A 15350-nucleotide genomic window follows, 5' to 3' on the forward strand; every position below is an offset into this window, starting at 1 on the left:
CTTACTCCAATCACACACAAATTCCCCTGAGCCAGTGTTTTTCCTTCCTGTCTCAATGTTAGATATGCTGGCAAGGCCTGCCTTGCCCCCCCCCCCAGAGATCTCAATAAGGCTGTAACAAAACAGCTTTCATTTTCTTGTGATCAGGGGGTGGCATCAACCGTTTGACTTACAAAGCAAGCTTTAGGTAGAAATACACAGCAAAAATAAGGGTATAAGAAAGTTAAAAGTAAAAGGAAAGAAAAAGACATACCACACAGACACTCAGAAGGAAAGTTGGGTGGCTATGTTAGTATTAGGTGGATGAATATTGCAAAGAAGAAAGAGGGACATCGGACAATAAAAAGGGGTCAGTTCTCCAAGATGTCATGACAACCTTCAATGTATATGCATGTAATAATGGAATCACAGAAGCCTAGCATGATGTCTCATGTTTGGTACCCCCAAGAGCAGGCTGTGAGACAAGGATTTGAATGCAATTATTTTTGGGGGGTGTCCAGAAAGTAGTGGGAAAGGAGTAGAAAAGAGAGACAAAGATAGAATTAGGTAATACAGTTGTGCTATAAACAAGTTTCCTAGTGGGCAACTGGGTTTGGTCCTGAGGATCAACAGGAGATGATAGAAAATAAACTCCAGACTCATGTGAGCAAGGAAGGGAGGATATGTATACACCAACTCTGTCATCACTTAAAGGCTGCCCCTGAGCACTGTGATCTGTCCCATGGGTTACCCCCTGGCAGAGTGCCACAGGTAAGAGGGAAGCCACCCAGGTGTGGAAGAACAGTGAACATAAAGTTGGGCAGGACATGAAAAGAGTTTACTACCATTTCAAGAATGGAAAAGCACCAGGAAGGACACTAACTACCTTTACATATGCAGAGTGAGGCTTAGAGAGAAGAAAGAACTTGCTCAAAATCCCCTCGAAGTTAATAACAGAACCACTGGAGCCAAACGGAGGACCCCTTGTCCCTGTCCCTACACAAGATTGCCTGAACTACACTGGCTGGACACCCCAGACTGACCCCACTTCACATGGGTGTGAGATACCCTCCCTCTTGACCACACTGCTGCCTGTCCCTCTGCATCTGTCCACAGCTGCTCCCCTCCCTGCACAGCTCCAAGATGTGACACAGACTTGAAAACACCCCCACCACCACCATTCAGAGAGGCGTGACCGGCCTGAAGACCCATCCACGGAGCATTCTCTTAAAAACTTATGACCAGCTAAGTCTTGGGAATGTAATTGTGTAAGTTTGGAACTCATCTAAAGTAAGACATGACTGAAAACAGAGTGCAATCCGAAAAAGAAAGATGGAAAAAAAAACTTGGAAAAGATAGTAGATGTGAAAATGCAGGAAGGAATTAAGAAGCAAAAACCTGAAGGTGAGTCATTGGATGAGGAGTCCCCACCTGGCTGCCCATTAATATCACCTGAGACTGTTTAGGACAATGATGTTAGGACACATCATTGCTTATGTTCCAGCCCGATTCTGATTCCTGTGGCCCAGAAAGGGACCTGAACATTAGAATTTTTTAAGCTCCCTTGTTTGGGACCAAGAGGAAAAAGTATGCTATGCTTCTCCGTGGAAGAAGGCTCAGAGAGTAAGCTCCTGTCTTCTGAGATGGGACAACCAGGTGTTGATTTTGCAATGAAGAATAGCATGGTGCCCTTGGCCCATGCAGTGTCCTCATGGGTCCTCATATTGGGTGATCCTCATATTGGGTCCTCACAGACCTGACAGTTGTGGGGGCTATGAAAGAGCCTTCTGCCCCTGCTTCAGCTCAGTCTTCTTTCACTGAATGGGCTAAGGGTGTGAGCTGAAAAGTGGAAAAAGAGGAGCCTGCCATATGGTGAGCAGCTGCTTGGTGATAGAGGCAGCATTTGCAAGTGAAGGGTCCCTCTTAATCTCCTGACAACCTGGGAGTAGGAGGTTGTTATTCTTATTGGCTGATCCTTAGAGGGAGGAATGCCCTGAGACCGCCCAGCACGTACAGTGGAGCAGAAACACAGACTTGGAGCCCCTGTTTTCAGATCCTGGGGGCTGTAGCCATCAGTCTTTGCCTTGTCCTCACCTGTGTTTGTCTATACATTGGCACCAGGAATCAAAACGAAGGCGCGTTCAATAGTCACCACAGGTTTTCCTATGAGACTGTGAGTTCATAGTGTGGGGACCAAGATCAGACTTGTTTTCATGGACCTTAAAGAGTGCTTGCCAATGGGGTCAGAGGGATCGACTGACAAATGACCAGCCAGATGGTGGTTACACAAAGAGGAGGACATTAGCAGTTGGTGATTATGGATCACACCTTTGAACCCTAGATAAAATAATAGTAACTAAAATTTATTGGGTATTTATTATGTATCTGTCATTATAATTTTATATTACTTTATTAATATTCACATAATTTTCAGGGCAACCCTAGGAATTGAACACTGGGTATGGGCCCCATGAAAGGCAACACCAGCCCTAAGAAAACTCATCTAGCAAATGACAAACAGAACCAGCTACAAAATTTACTGCACAAAATTAAAAAAACTCAGGAGCCCTCAATTTAAGATGTATTATGCAGATTAAGACAGTGATAACAGGTCATTGAACATCCGTGGAGTCCTAGGAGAGGAGGGCCTTGTGCCTGCAGGGTTTCATGACTGTAAAGCCAGCCCTGGTGAATGAGCTGGGATATGAGGCTGGGAAGCCTGGATGTAGAGCCTGAGTTCTTAACTGTAAAGCAATCCTGCCACCTTATCCAGGACTTTGTTTAAAAACACTTACCCGGGTCTGTCCTGCTCTCATTTCAGAGGCCTGATTCTGACCAAAGGCATAAATTGGCTCATGATTCTCTGCTGCCCTCTTGTGGGAGGTTTGTATATAGTCGCGCCTGCTTCAAGGATGGAGTTAGACTATGTGCCAAATAGTGTCTTCTGGCACGTTCAGAACAACATTAAGACTAGTTTCTTGCTTTTTTCAGCATCTGAAGTCCAAATCATACAGGATTCATATGGATGAGAGCGTCTCAAATTTTATTTGTTCTTAAAACTGTATCAAATGCCTTTTGATCCAATAGCGTGCTAGCCTCTAATACAGTATTAATCCTGTTTCTAGCACCTCTGAAGTGCCCAGGAAATTCTACAAAGCATTGTTCTTCAAAGGAAATTTCTGTTTCTCACCTGGGGTGATCCTCAGTAAGAAGTAGTCATCTTTTTCCCTTCTCTGTGCTCATACTCATTCCCAGTACCTCACTTCTAACACTTGTGATACATACCAGTTCTCCAGTGGACGCCGGCCAACTGTCCTACACTTTCACTCAATTCTGACATGATCCTCCAGGAAAGATCTCACAGGTCTGGGCTCTATCCCACCAGACTGTCCCCCAAGCCATACGCCAGTCACAAATCTCAGGTTGTAAGTGGGAACCAGGTTCACCGTGCACTGATTACCAACCTGTCCAAGTTCAGTGGGAAAGAATGCCCTCACTTTGTAAAGCCAGTGTATTACCTACATATAGGCAGCAAGGGACAACAGACACCTAGAGTTTACTGCCAAGTGTTCACTGAAAGCTCCAGGAAAGCTGACTGGAACAGATGGAGTCTTACTTGCCCCACAGCTGGAGAACCCCAGAAAGCAGCTTGCCCGGGGCTTATTATGCCATGCTGGACTGAACTGTCAAAGCCCACTCTATTCGCAGTGGAGACTGGAACAGAGCCCAAGCTGCCCTGGCCAATGCATGAACACATACACACACACACACACACACACACACACACACACACACACACACAATAGTGTATTCTCAGCACATTTTTTAGCCATTATTGGGAATTACCGGCAAGAAAGAGGGGAGGCTTGGGTTGGTGAAGGCCATCTAAGAACTGTCCTGTAGTAGCCTGTACTCTGGCCAACTGGCTATAAATCAGTGTTTCCTTTGACCTCCTTCTTAGGTTTGATTACCTGTTAGAATGGCTGACAGAACTCAGGGAAATACTTAGGTTTTGGGGGAAGGGGTGCAGAACTTTTACGACCAATCAAAGGAAATCTTGGATCAACTCAAATTTTGGGTTCTCTTCCTACCTTGGAGGTCCAGGCATGAGGCTGAAAGTTCCAGCCCTCTCCCCATATGGTTAATCCCTGGTAACAAGCCTTTCCTCTGAAGTTATCCAGCAGCCCCAGCCATCAGTCATAAGCATAAAAAGACAGCTATCCCTTCAGAGAATCCAAGAGTTTTAGGAGCTAAGTGCCACAGGGATGGGGGAGGCAGAAACCAAATATAAATCTCATTATGTCACAGTTTACCCCTCTGGCCCATGCAGGTGAGAGAACATTGAAGGCAAAATGACACATAACTCAAAAGATAATGGCATATGACTGAAGTTCCATTTAATTGCTAATCATTAATCCAGTCCATCATGACACAAGATGCAAATGTCTCAGCTAGTCTACTGGCTACAGACACAGGGGAGACTAATCTAGCAGGACAACAAACCCCCATGTGTAGATCTGCAGCACTCTCCAGGAGGCCCCTATATACCTAAACTTACAATGATTGTTCTAAGTTTTGAGTGCCTTCTTACACAGCAATCTGTCACTGGTGTACCATCTAATGCTGGGAATAATAACATCACCCTGCAAATCTAAAATTCTTTGATGACTCCCCATTGCCTTCTGGAAAAATTTCCGTCTTATTACCTGAGTGCAGGAAGTTTTTCTTCTGGATATTCTTCGGCAGATTTTCCATTCAAACCTAGAAATTCCATTTGAATTAGCAAAGTCTGCAAGCTCTTGGACTTCATGCCTCTGTACTGCCCTTTTTGCTATTCTCATAATCCATAATATTCCTTATGACTCAGTCCAAGGGCCAATTGTGATGAGGAGCCTGCTCTGGTCTTCCAAGACAGGGCTCTGTGTGTGATTTCTCTCCCAGTTGTCTCATTCATCTCTGTGAGCCCAGCCATCTACTGTACAATGAAGTGGCTGCTGTCCCTTAACCCCAACTTTGTTGCTGCCCTGGAAGAACATTTCAATAAATTGTAGTAAATGCAGTGACAGCGATAGGTTGACAAAGACTTTTTAAAACAGGGTGACAGTTTAAGAGTCAGAAGTGAGCCAGTTTCAGAGAGATGGAAAAGGTCATGGGTGAGGGCTCAGAGATCCTGTGTGCCTGAGGAACTGCAGCTGGTATAGGATGATTGGAGCAGGGAGGTGAGGTGAGGAGAGAAAGCTGGTCTGGTTTGCCTTACGGGCAATAAGGAGCCATTAAAGGGCTTTAAATGCGCCTGCAGTAGGTACTCAATAAAGGTTTCCATACCTGCAAGCCATCTGTCTCCCTGTTAGGCTGAGGCTTTCTGGGGAACAGGATTACTTGCTCTTTGTATTCTCTGCTTCCTTCCTAGTACTTAGTAGGACCGGGACTCTGAACAATGAGTGAATGAATGAGTCCGAGGTGTAATATACAAAACCATGGGATCATCTCTCCCAGACAAGGATTGATTGCCACTTTCCTGGTTCAGGAGGGTTCATATAACCTCTGGGAAAGACACAGGGAACAAAGATTCCTAACCATCTCCACTTCCTTCTACCTCTGCTTAGCACAGGAGTGTGTGCTGGTGCCATCTGGTGGCACAATAGAGTATTCTATTGTGACCAGCTTCCTTCATCCTTTGCCAATGGGCCTGTCAGTCAGGGAAGGGAAAAAGGAAGCTGGAGTAGATAGAAGCACTTGGCATTTCAGAGGTACCTCTGTGGACAGAACTCTAGATATGTCTGTCCTCATCCTCCAAGACTCGTGTCCTGAGTCTCCATCTCCATCTCTGGAGCCCGAGAGAGTAACTCAAACCACAGGGCACAGAAGCCCTTATCAGTGGCCTCTCTGTCCATGGTGCTTTCCACAGGAATCCTCTTTCTCTCAGCAGATGTTGGAATCCAGACAAGGAAACCACTGACTGGGAGGCCATAAGAGTCCTCCCCATATCCTCCTTATCCTAAGAAAACCCTGATTCTGTGTAGAACAGCAAGGTGTCTGGTTAAATCTTCCCTCTCCAGACTCTTGGATACCTAGGGATTGTCATGTTTGCTACCAGGATCTGGTCAATGGGGTGTAGGCAAACATCAGCATAGGGTTCCAGCATGACCTAGCAGAAGTCTTTCGCTCCCTACCACATCGCATGCATTTAAATGTATATAGACTTGCGTATTTTATTAATACATATAAATAATATAAGTTTACAAATTATATATGTATGTCCATACAACTTATATATATATATATATATATATATGCATATAAGTAAACTTATTTATTGGTGTATGCAATACAGCTGGGGACCAGGGAAGACAGCCTATCGGAGTGGTTAAGAGGACAGACTGGAGCCAACTTTCTGGGTTCAAAACCCAGTTCCAACAAAGTATAAGTTATTGAACTTCTCTGTGTATTAGTTTTCCATATTTATAAAAATGAATAACAATATTCAGTTGGGAAGTGGTGTTCTTAGGAAGATTTATTTAGTTGATACAGGGAAAGCAGTAAGAAAAATACTCCCAGCCCCTGTGAGCACAGAGGAGGTGAGCCACTCCCAGTGCACAAGAGGAGGCTTCTGGGTCGCTGTACCCCCCTGCCCCGCGAGCACAGATGAGGTGAGCAGCACGGGTGACAGCAGCACCTCCCCTCCCATTGAAATGAGAAGACACATAAACAAGTTTCAAAATCAGACTTCCAGATCACATAAAGCAACCCCAAGGGAAATGAGATGGAACATTGTGATACTCAACCATCTGGACTCCCTGAACTGGCAACAAAAGAGGACCTGGACAAAATGAAATCAGAAATAATTTTTCAGATAACAACAGAGATTGTGCCCATAGTGCAAGACATGATTAATAAATCTAGAGAAGACACAGATTAAAAAATAGATGAGCTGGGCTGGGGATTTAGCTCAGTGGTTCCACTGCCTGCCTCGCAAGCTAAGGACCCGAGTTCAATGCCCAGTACCAAAAAAAAAAAAAATAGATGAGCTGAGGAACATGATGGAATCCCAACATAGGAAACAAATGGAATCCATAAAACAGATGCAAACAGATTTCCAGGAGATTAAGAACTCCACTGAAAGTCTGCGCACCAGAATGAGCCATTGTGAGGACATAATTTCAGGTATAGAAGATAAGATTTCAGTTAGTGACCAGGAAAAGAAAAATGTCTTCACAATTTTAAGGGACCATGAGAAATCAATCCAGCAGCTGCTAGCTGATGCAAAGAGGAATAAGATAAGCCTGATTGGAGTCAATGAAGAAACAGGAGAGAGTGCAGATGACATAAAAAAAACTGTTCACAGAAGTGATGACAGAAAACTTCCCAACCAGGGGAAAAGAACTTGACATGCATATAAGTGAAGCATATAGGACTCCAAGTAGCTGTGATCAAAAAAAAAAAATCTACACATAGGTATATACCAGTTAAGGTTCCAGAAATCCAACAGAAGAACAAAATTCTACAAGCAGTGAGAAAAAAGAAACAAGTCACATAAAAAGGAAAGCCCATCAGAATCACAGCAGACTTCTCCACACAAACCATCAAGGCAAGAAGATCTTGGAGTGATGTATTTCAAGACCTGAAAGAAAACAGCCTCCAACCCAGATTGATGTTCCCTGCAAAATTATCTTTCAAAATTGATGGAGAAATAAGATACTTTCATGACAAAAAGCACCTTAGGAACTTCATGAATACCAAACCAGCACTTCAAAAACTTTTAGACAATATCCTAGGAAAAGACAATGAGGATCACAACCCCAGGAAGCCCAGCACAATGAATCCATCAGGCACGACAAGAAATTAAATGCAAAGGGGGAGAATCCAACAAACAGAAAAAGTCATGACAATGATAAATCAATATGTATGAGTTATAACCATCAATGTTAATGGTCTCAACTCACAAATCAAAAGAGATAGACTGGCAGAATGAGTCAAGAAGCAAGATCCAATAATATGCTACATACAAGAAACATTTAATTCAAAAAGAAACTCATAGACTGAAAGTTAAAGGGTGGAAAACAATACTCCATGTGACAGGAACCCCCCCCCCCGCAGCCAAAAAAAGCAGGAGTAGCTATCCTCTTTGCAGATCAAGTGGATTTCAAATGAAAATCTGAAACACTCTGGTCCCAAGAATTTCAGATAAGTGATAGTTAACTTGTATGTACAAATCTATTGTGAACATGTGTTTTCATTCCTCTCAAGTAAAAACTTAAGAACAGAACTGTTGGTTCTTAACAGTAATACAAGAAATTTCTATATTGTTTTCCAAAATGGTTTTGTCATTTCACATTCACATTAGAAGTATTAGAAAGTTCTAACTGGTTCACACATAAGCTGACATTTGTTCTTTTAAGACTTTTAACTTCATCTCCCTAGTGAGTGTATAATTCAATCTTGTTATTGTACTGATTAGTATTTTTCTGATTCTAGTGTTGCACAGCTTTCCTTGTGCTGTACTAGCTATTTATCATCTTCTTGTGTCTACTTTTTAATTGAGTTGTCTATTGGTGAGCTCTAAGAGTTCTTTATATATTCTGGTCAGAGGTTATATGCATTATAAATAAGGACTACTTTTTTATAATGTTTAAGGACTACTTTTCATTTTCTTAATGCTGTCATTTACAGTTCTAAATTTTGATGGATTCTCATCAATTTTTTTCTTTTATGCATCGTGTTTTTTATATCCTAGGAAATTCTTGCCTACCCTAAATTCATAAACATTTTGCCTCATAATTTCTTCTTAAAGTTTTAGTCTTTCATATTTAGATTCGTGGATCCTTTCAAGTTATTTTTATGTATGGAAATAAAGGGTTGAGGTTAATTTTTTATATGTGGATACCAGGTATTCTAGTGTCATTTGCGGAAACACTAGCTTTTCCTCTGCTCTTGAATTGAGTTTATGTTCTATAAAATGTTAATGTTAAAAAATCTTTCTGGGCTGGGGATTTAGCTCAGTGGTTCCTCTGCCTGCCAGGCAAGCGTAAGGACCTGAGTTTGATCCTCAGTACCAAAAAAAAAAAAAAAATCTTTCAAAACTCAATGGACCATGTATGTGTGGTTCTATTTCTACATTCTCTGTTTTATTCCAATGATCTATATGTCTTTCCTTATATCAACACTGCCATGATTACTGTAGCTTTAGAAGACGTCTTAAAATTAGGTACTAAATGTCTTCCAACACTGGTTGTTTTTTTTTTCACTTTTCTAGGTCCTTTGTACTCCTACATAACTTTTAAATTTCAATATCCAATTCTTCATTTATAGCAAGGATACATAGACCTAAATTTTTATATATACCTTGTGTTTTCTAATCCTGTTAAATTCAAGCACAAGTTCTAGGGTCTCCTAGAGATTTCTTAGTATTTTCTCTGTAGATGATCATTTCATCTACATATAAAGATTTTGCTTCTACCTTGCTAATTCTATCCTAATTGTGTCATTTTATTGCCAGAATATTTTGGTTTAGGCCTAGGTTTCAAAGTTTAATGGATAGATGAAAAGTAGCCATATCTCCCCTTGTTCCCCACCTTAGAGAGAAATTGTACCTTCTCCATTCATATAAGGCGTTTTTGCTGGAAGTATGGAGTATATGTCTTTTATCTATTGAGAAGTTTCTGTTCTACTTCTAGTCTCCTGATAGCTTTTACCATGAACAGCTGTAGAATTTAGTCCAGTATTTTTTCCCCAACTAGTGGCAGAATCATATGGCTTTTTCCTTTCCTCTGTTAAGTCATCCAACTTTTGGGGGTGAATCTTCCAATGCTGAACCAATACTGCCATCCCTACAATAAAACCACTTTCTACATACTGCCAGATCTGACTTCTAATAGTTGGTTTTGTTAAACAAATTTCTATCTATGTTCATACTTTTTTCTTCTATTATCTTTATCCAGTTTTAGTATTAGCACAATGTTGATTCCCTAAAATGAGGGGAGAACTGTTCCTTCTTTTTCCTGCTTTGATTGTTTGATATAATTTATCAGTTAAAATGTATATGAGCCTGCTGTTGTCATATAGGTAGGTTTTCAAGCTAGGAATATACTTTCCTTAATAGGTGCTATTCAAATTTTATATTTCCTCTGGAGTTAGTTTCATTAATTCGTCTTCCAATGTACTTCTTAGAAGTTGTCAAATTTATTTCAAAAAAAGATTTTGGTAATATGCTTTCTATATCCTTTTAAATTCTGTAAAATCTGTGGTAAGTCTCCTAGATCTTGATATTGTAATTCTAAAAATGTATAATTGATATTGTGTAATAGGAAGAAAAGGTCTAAAGGAGTAGGGGAAGTGGGAGGGGTAGGGGAAAGGAAAGAAGGGAAAAGAAAAAATATGAGAAAAGGAAAAAAATGGAAACAAGGTCTTATAAATAGGGAAGGGTGGGGGGGTGAAGGGAGGGCAGGGGAATGGGGATAAAATAAGAAACAAGATAAGTCATGTAGAGGTACAAGATCCTAATGATGAATGTAACTGTATTTTATACCTAAAATGTACCAATAAACTTAATGGAAAAAAAAAAAAAGAAAGAAAGAAAAATACTCCCAGCAAAAGACTAGAGGACCTGTTTCCTAATTAAATGTCAGCTAAGGTCATTGACCTTGTCCAAGGTGCTGATGTTCTGAATCTCTCAGTCCCCATGGGCAGCCAAGCCTTTTGGGGCTGTGAAATGGCCCAATTCCCTCAGCTGAGTTTTTAAACAAAGCTAGTGTTATGGCCTATATCTAGATGTCCCCCCAAAGCCTCAAGCACTATTTGGTGAGGCCTGTGGGAGTGACTGGATTAGGGGTGTGTGATATTAGAGCATAGGTATGTGATACTGTATTAGTCCACTGATTGTTTTAGCATAGTTCTGGGTGTGGATGATGGACTTACTGAAGAGGGAAGACCCACCCTGGGTGTGGGTGTCACCAACCAATAGATTTGTAGCCTGGATGGAATAAAAAGGGAAAGAAGAAGAGAGTTTTGCTGCTTCCTTTCTGTCATGGCATAGACTGTTTCTCCTCTGTGATGTCCCTATACCATGCTCCTCATCCTGGAAGCCAGCTGACTATTGACTTAAACCTCTACAAACTGTGGACTAAAATAAATCCTGCCACATTTAACTTCTGGGTACTGGGTACTTTGTTCAAGCAATGAAAAAGTAACTAAAACAGTGAGGTACTCCTATGCCATAGTTACATTCCATCCAAAATTTAAGGAGATATCTGTGTATTTGTGGAGCTTGGGAGCCTCCTCTATCACTGGTACTTCCTGGTCTGACTGCCATGCGTTTGACATGTCGGAGTTGCAATGCCCTTGTAGAATCTGAGTGGCTATGCTTCCAGTATCAGCCCCCACCCTTATCTCTGCTCCCCAGTGAAAGGGCTTTGTGACTCAGTTGACTGGAGACATGATCTGGGGCTGGCAACTACAAGGACAGTTCAAAGGTACAAAAAGAAAAATGTGTTAGGGTCCAGGATGTGGGCTTGGGAAAGGCAGCAAGCAGGTTTCCTGTTGCTTGGCAGTGTTCAGGGTGCAGCTATTCTACCCTTCACCTCATCTGACACTGAGTCTGTTGTCTCTGAAGCTGAAAGGTGTGTTAGAGATGCTCTTCATCTAGTAGCTCTTCTCTGCTGCAGTCACTGGATCTCTGGTTTCTTGGTATATCCAGGCCATGGCCCATCCTGAGACCTTGTCTGGGGACGAGGCTGGCCTTCCTAGATTTCCTGCATCCCAACACTTACTCTCATGCCCTACTATTCTGACCCAGACTAGCCTTTCCCAGGCCCGAGGCTGACAGAGCCAACATCTGATTAGCAGAACCCAGTAGGTGCCAGCTCTTTGAGGAGTCTCTGAGCACATGCCTCTGTCTGCTCTGCCTCTGGGCTGCAGCCAAAGTCCAGGCCTACAGAAGGAACATCTCCCTTGATGGTGGGCTATCTGGGGCTGACAGAGGAGCATATGTGGGGTAGCTGGGTCCGGCAGGGGTGATGGTCAGGCAGGCTGCTATTTCCTGAAGCTTAAACCTACAGCTCGGGTGGTCACTCAGACCCAGAGAGACTAGACTGGCTACACAGAGCCACATTCAAGCCTCGGGACACCACCTCATGGAGGATAAGCTAAAGGGACAAGAAAACCGATATTGTCCTAGCTACATAAAACATCCATAGCTGGGTTGCCTTTGAAATGAATGAAACTGGGTTGAGAGGCAGAGAAAATAGTATTCATCACAAAGTTAATATGAACCAAATGTAGAATAATGGGCTATGTTAGCAAGTCCCATTCTGAATACAATATTAATAAATAATCTTCCCCAGGATTCTATTAGGTGGTGGTCACTCTTGTCATTCTCATGTATAGGTGATTAACTTGGGCAAAGGGAAGTTAAATAACTGGCCCAAGGTTTCATGCTGTAAAGTAATGGCACCAAGATTTGGATCCAGTTGCCACGGCTACAGAGAGGTTACTGCTGTGTCCACTGCTTGCTTCATCTTCCTGCTACTCCCTCAAGGTGGTCTTATTCCTGCTTTGCAGAAACGAGGCCTCAGGAGCTTTGTGTAATTTGTCCAAGATTCTGTAGCAGTGAATAGTAGAGCTGAGGGCTGGGGATGTAGCTCAGAAGGAAGAGTGAGGGAAGGAAGGAGGAAAGGAAGGAGAAAAAGAAGAAGGAGGGAAGGAAGGAGGGAGGGAGGGAGGAAGAAAGGAAGGAAGGAAGTCCAGTCTAAACTCAAATCTTTCACTCTCACTACTCAACCAAATATCTGCAAACCAGACTTCATCTATAATCCAGCCCACAACTTGTCTTAGATAATTTTCCTTTCATGCTACAAAAGCAGAGTAGTTCTAACAGAGATCTTTACAGAGAAAGTTTGTGGATACCCACACTAAACCTATAATATGGATAAAAGCCAGCTGTTCCCCCTTCAGCCAGTCAGTGTCTGCCTGTTGAAGCAGTCCTTTTCCTTGTAGTATGAATCAGTCCATCAGCTCTGTGACAACTCTTCCAGAGTATCTTACAGAGTTAAAAACAGAATGGACTTCAGAAAATCCCCCAGCCCAATATTTTCATTTTACAGATAGAAAGGCCAAGACTTATTGATAATTTGTTCAACATGACTCAATCATAACATAGGAGTAGCTGGTTTAAAGTGAGTGCTAGGGATGCAAAACTTTTCAATAGTTTTGACCCCTTACCTTAGTGATCCATCCAGACCTACTTGGACAGTCCTCCTCGGGCTATGTAACAAAGTGATCTTTCCAGATCCCTACAACTAGCCCCTTACAATCCTCCTCCTTACAATCCTGCTGTCCTTTCCTACAGATCTTGGGCACCTGTCAGGACTTGCCAGATCCCTAACCCTATTTTATTTCCAAAGGACAATGGAAATAATGAGGAGAGTATTGACCGAGATCCTCAGGACTTGAGTGTCCTTCAGCCACTGTGTGACTTTCGGTGAGTCACTTCTCAACTCCAGCCTCAAATGCCTCATCTCTCTACTGGGCATCTCGCTCCTGACCCTGCTGCCTCACAGGATTGTCATCAGGAGGAGAGCAAGCAAGGTGTCCAAAGTGGTATGGATTGAAATGAAAATTCAGAATAATTCAGGTGATGGGGATGCAGAAACACACTGCACTGATACCCTCATGTAGTATGGGCTGTGGGCAGAGACTAATGCCAGGTCCCATCAGAAGAGAAAGGCCCCCAAAGTGACACAGTCATTCCTTCGTATCCTTGAGGGATTGGGTCCAGAAACCTTCATGGATACTAACATCAGTGAATGTTCAAGTCCCTTACATAAAATGGTGTAGTGTTGGTATATAACCTACTCACATCTCCCCCATGTACTTTAAGTCATCTCCAGGCTACCTGTCATACCCAATACAACGTAAATGCTTTGTACTGTTTAGAGAACAATGACAAGAAAAAGTCTGTATATGTTCAGCACAAACACATTTTTTTGGTATTTTCAACCTTCAGTAGGTTGAATCTGCAGATATTAACCCTCCAACTAAAGCGATCCAACTGTATATACCTGTGAGTTTTAAAAATTTGACAGTCTGGTAGATGTATACATCCTTTCCTCAGAAAATTGGACATGGTCTCATCCAAACAAAATTTTACACTGAATCTCAGAAGGGTCTGAAATGTCAGGAAGCTCATCCATGAACATTCAGTTTTGATGACTCCTAATCCTTTGTTCAGATGAATGAGGTGAGGCCTGGAGAGAGACTGCACTTATCAGTGCCTTTGGGAAGCAGATATCAATGAAGCTAGCTAACCTCCTCATGCAGGACAGGATGTTATTAAATTTGGGAAAGTTCAAAAGCCCACCAGGTGCTGAAAGTGAGACTCGTGTTCACTGTGTTGCTCTGGCTTCTCTCATCACATTTATCAACTTAGTGACAGGGAGGTATCCTGGGTTGCCGGACCCATCCTCACCCCCAGAAGAGCTCTCCTACCCTTCTGGCCACCTCTGAACCCCACATTCTCAAGCACAGAGAAATGCCAGAAACACAGCTGCCTTTTTGTGTGAGCTACACCTGAACTCCAGTGCTGCATTGAAACAAATGATTGGAATCATACTACTCTCTCTGGGATGCCTGCCAAACCCCACTATGATGGACTAAACTATTCTTTGCCCCAGGATCCTTGGCAAGCATGTATTTTCCCCTCCCATTGCTGCACCCCAGGCTGGGTTTATAGTTGTCCAAAGAGAACTCAGAAGCCCTGAACAGGAGAGACCTCAGAGGACCTGCAACATCTCTCTTCCACCTCCCTCCATCATATCCCTGGACCTCTTCTGCTATCTGATTACACATCTCCAAAGCTGAGGAGTTCACCACTTCCAGCAATGGTCTATTCTCCGTTCTGGTCTAATCTTGCAAGCTGACTCCTCAGACTTCCTACTGTTGACCTCCTTTCAGCCCTGGGACCCAGCACCAAGTCCCTGGCAACCCTCACAAACTTGGGGGACTAAATTTTTATTTGATATTTTACTAGGTTTTTAAAGAATTATTATTTTCCATGAAATGTAAGACATCTATTTAAGACATCACACTGACATCCTTCTACTCAATGTCTAGTTATTTGGACACCTCTTGGAGAATGGTGTCATCATGCACCTGCTGATGTTCATTAAAAACAAGGCTCTGTCAGTTTACATCTTCCCCAGACCAGTGCTAAGCTCCCAGGGCCTGAGTGCAACAATATCCCTCTTTCATGAAAAATACATACATGCACTAAATTGCACATTCAGTTCAATCCAACTGAAGGTCTTAGTCCCTTGAAAGTCAGCCCTAGAGATGGACAAACAAATCAAAACTAGATAGCTAAGCCTGCTGTCCCTTGG

This window comes from Heterocephalus glaber, unplaced genomic scaffold, assembly GCF_053883595.1.
Source record: "Heterocephalus glaber isolate CG9 unplaced genomic scaffold, H.glaber_assembly_v1.0 deba00000071, whole genome shotgun sequence".
NCBI classification, from domain to species: domain Eukaryota; kingdom Metazoa; phylum Chordata; class Mammalia; order Rodentia; family Bathyergidae; genus Heterocephalus; species Heterocephalus glaber.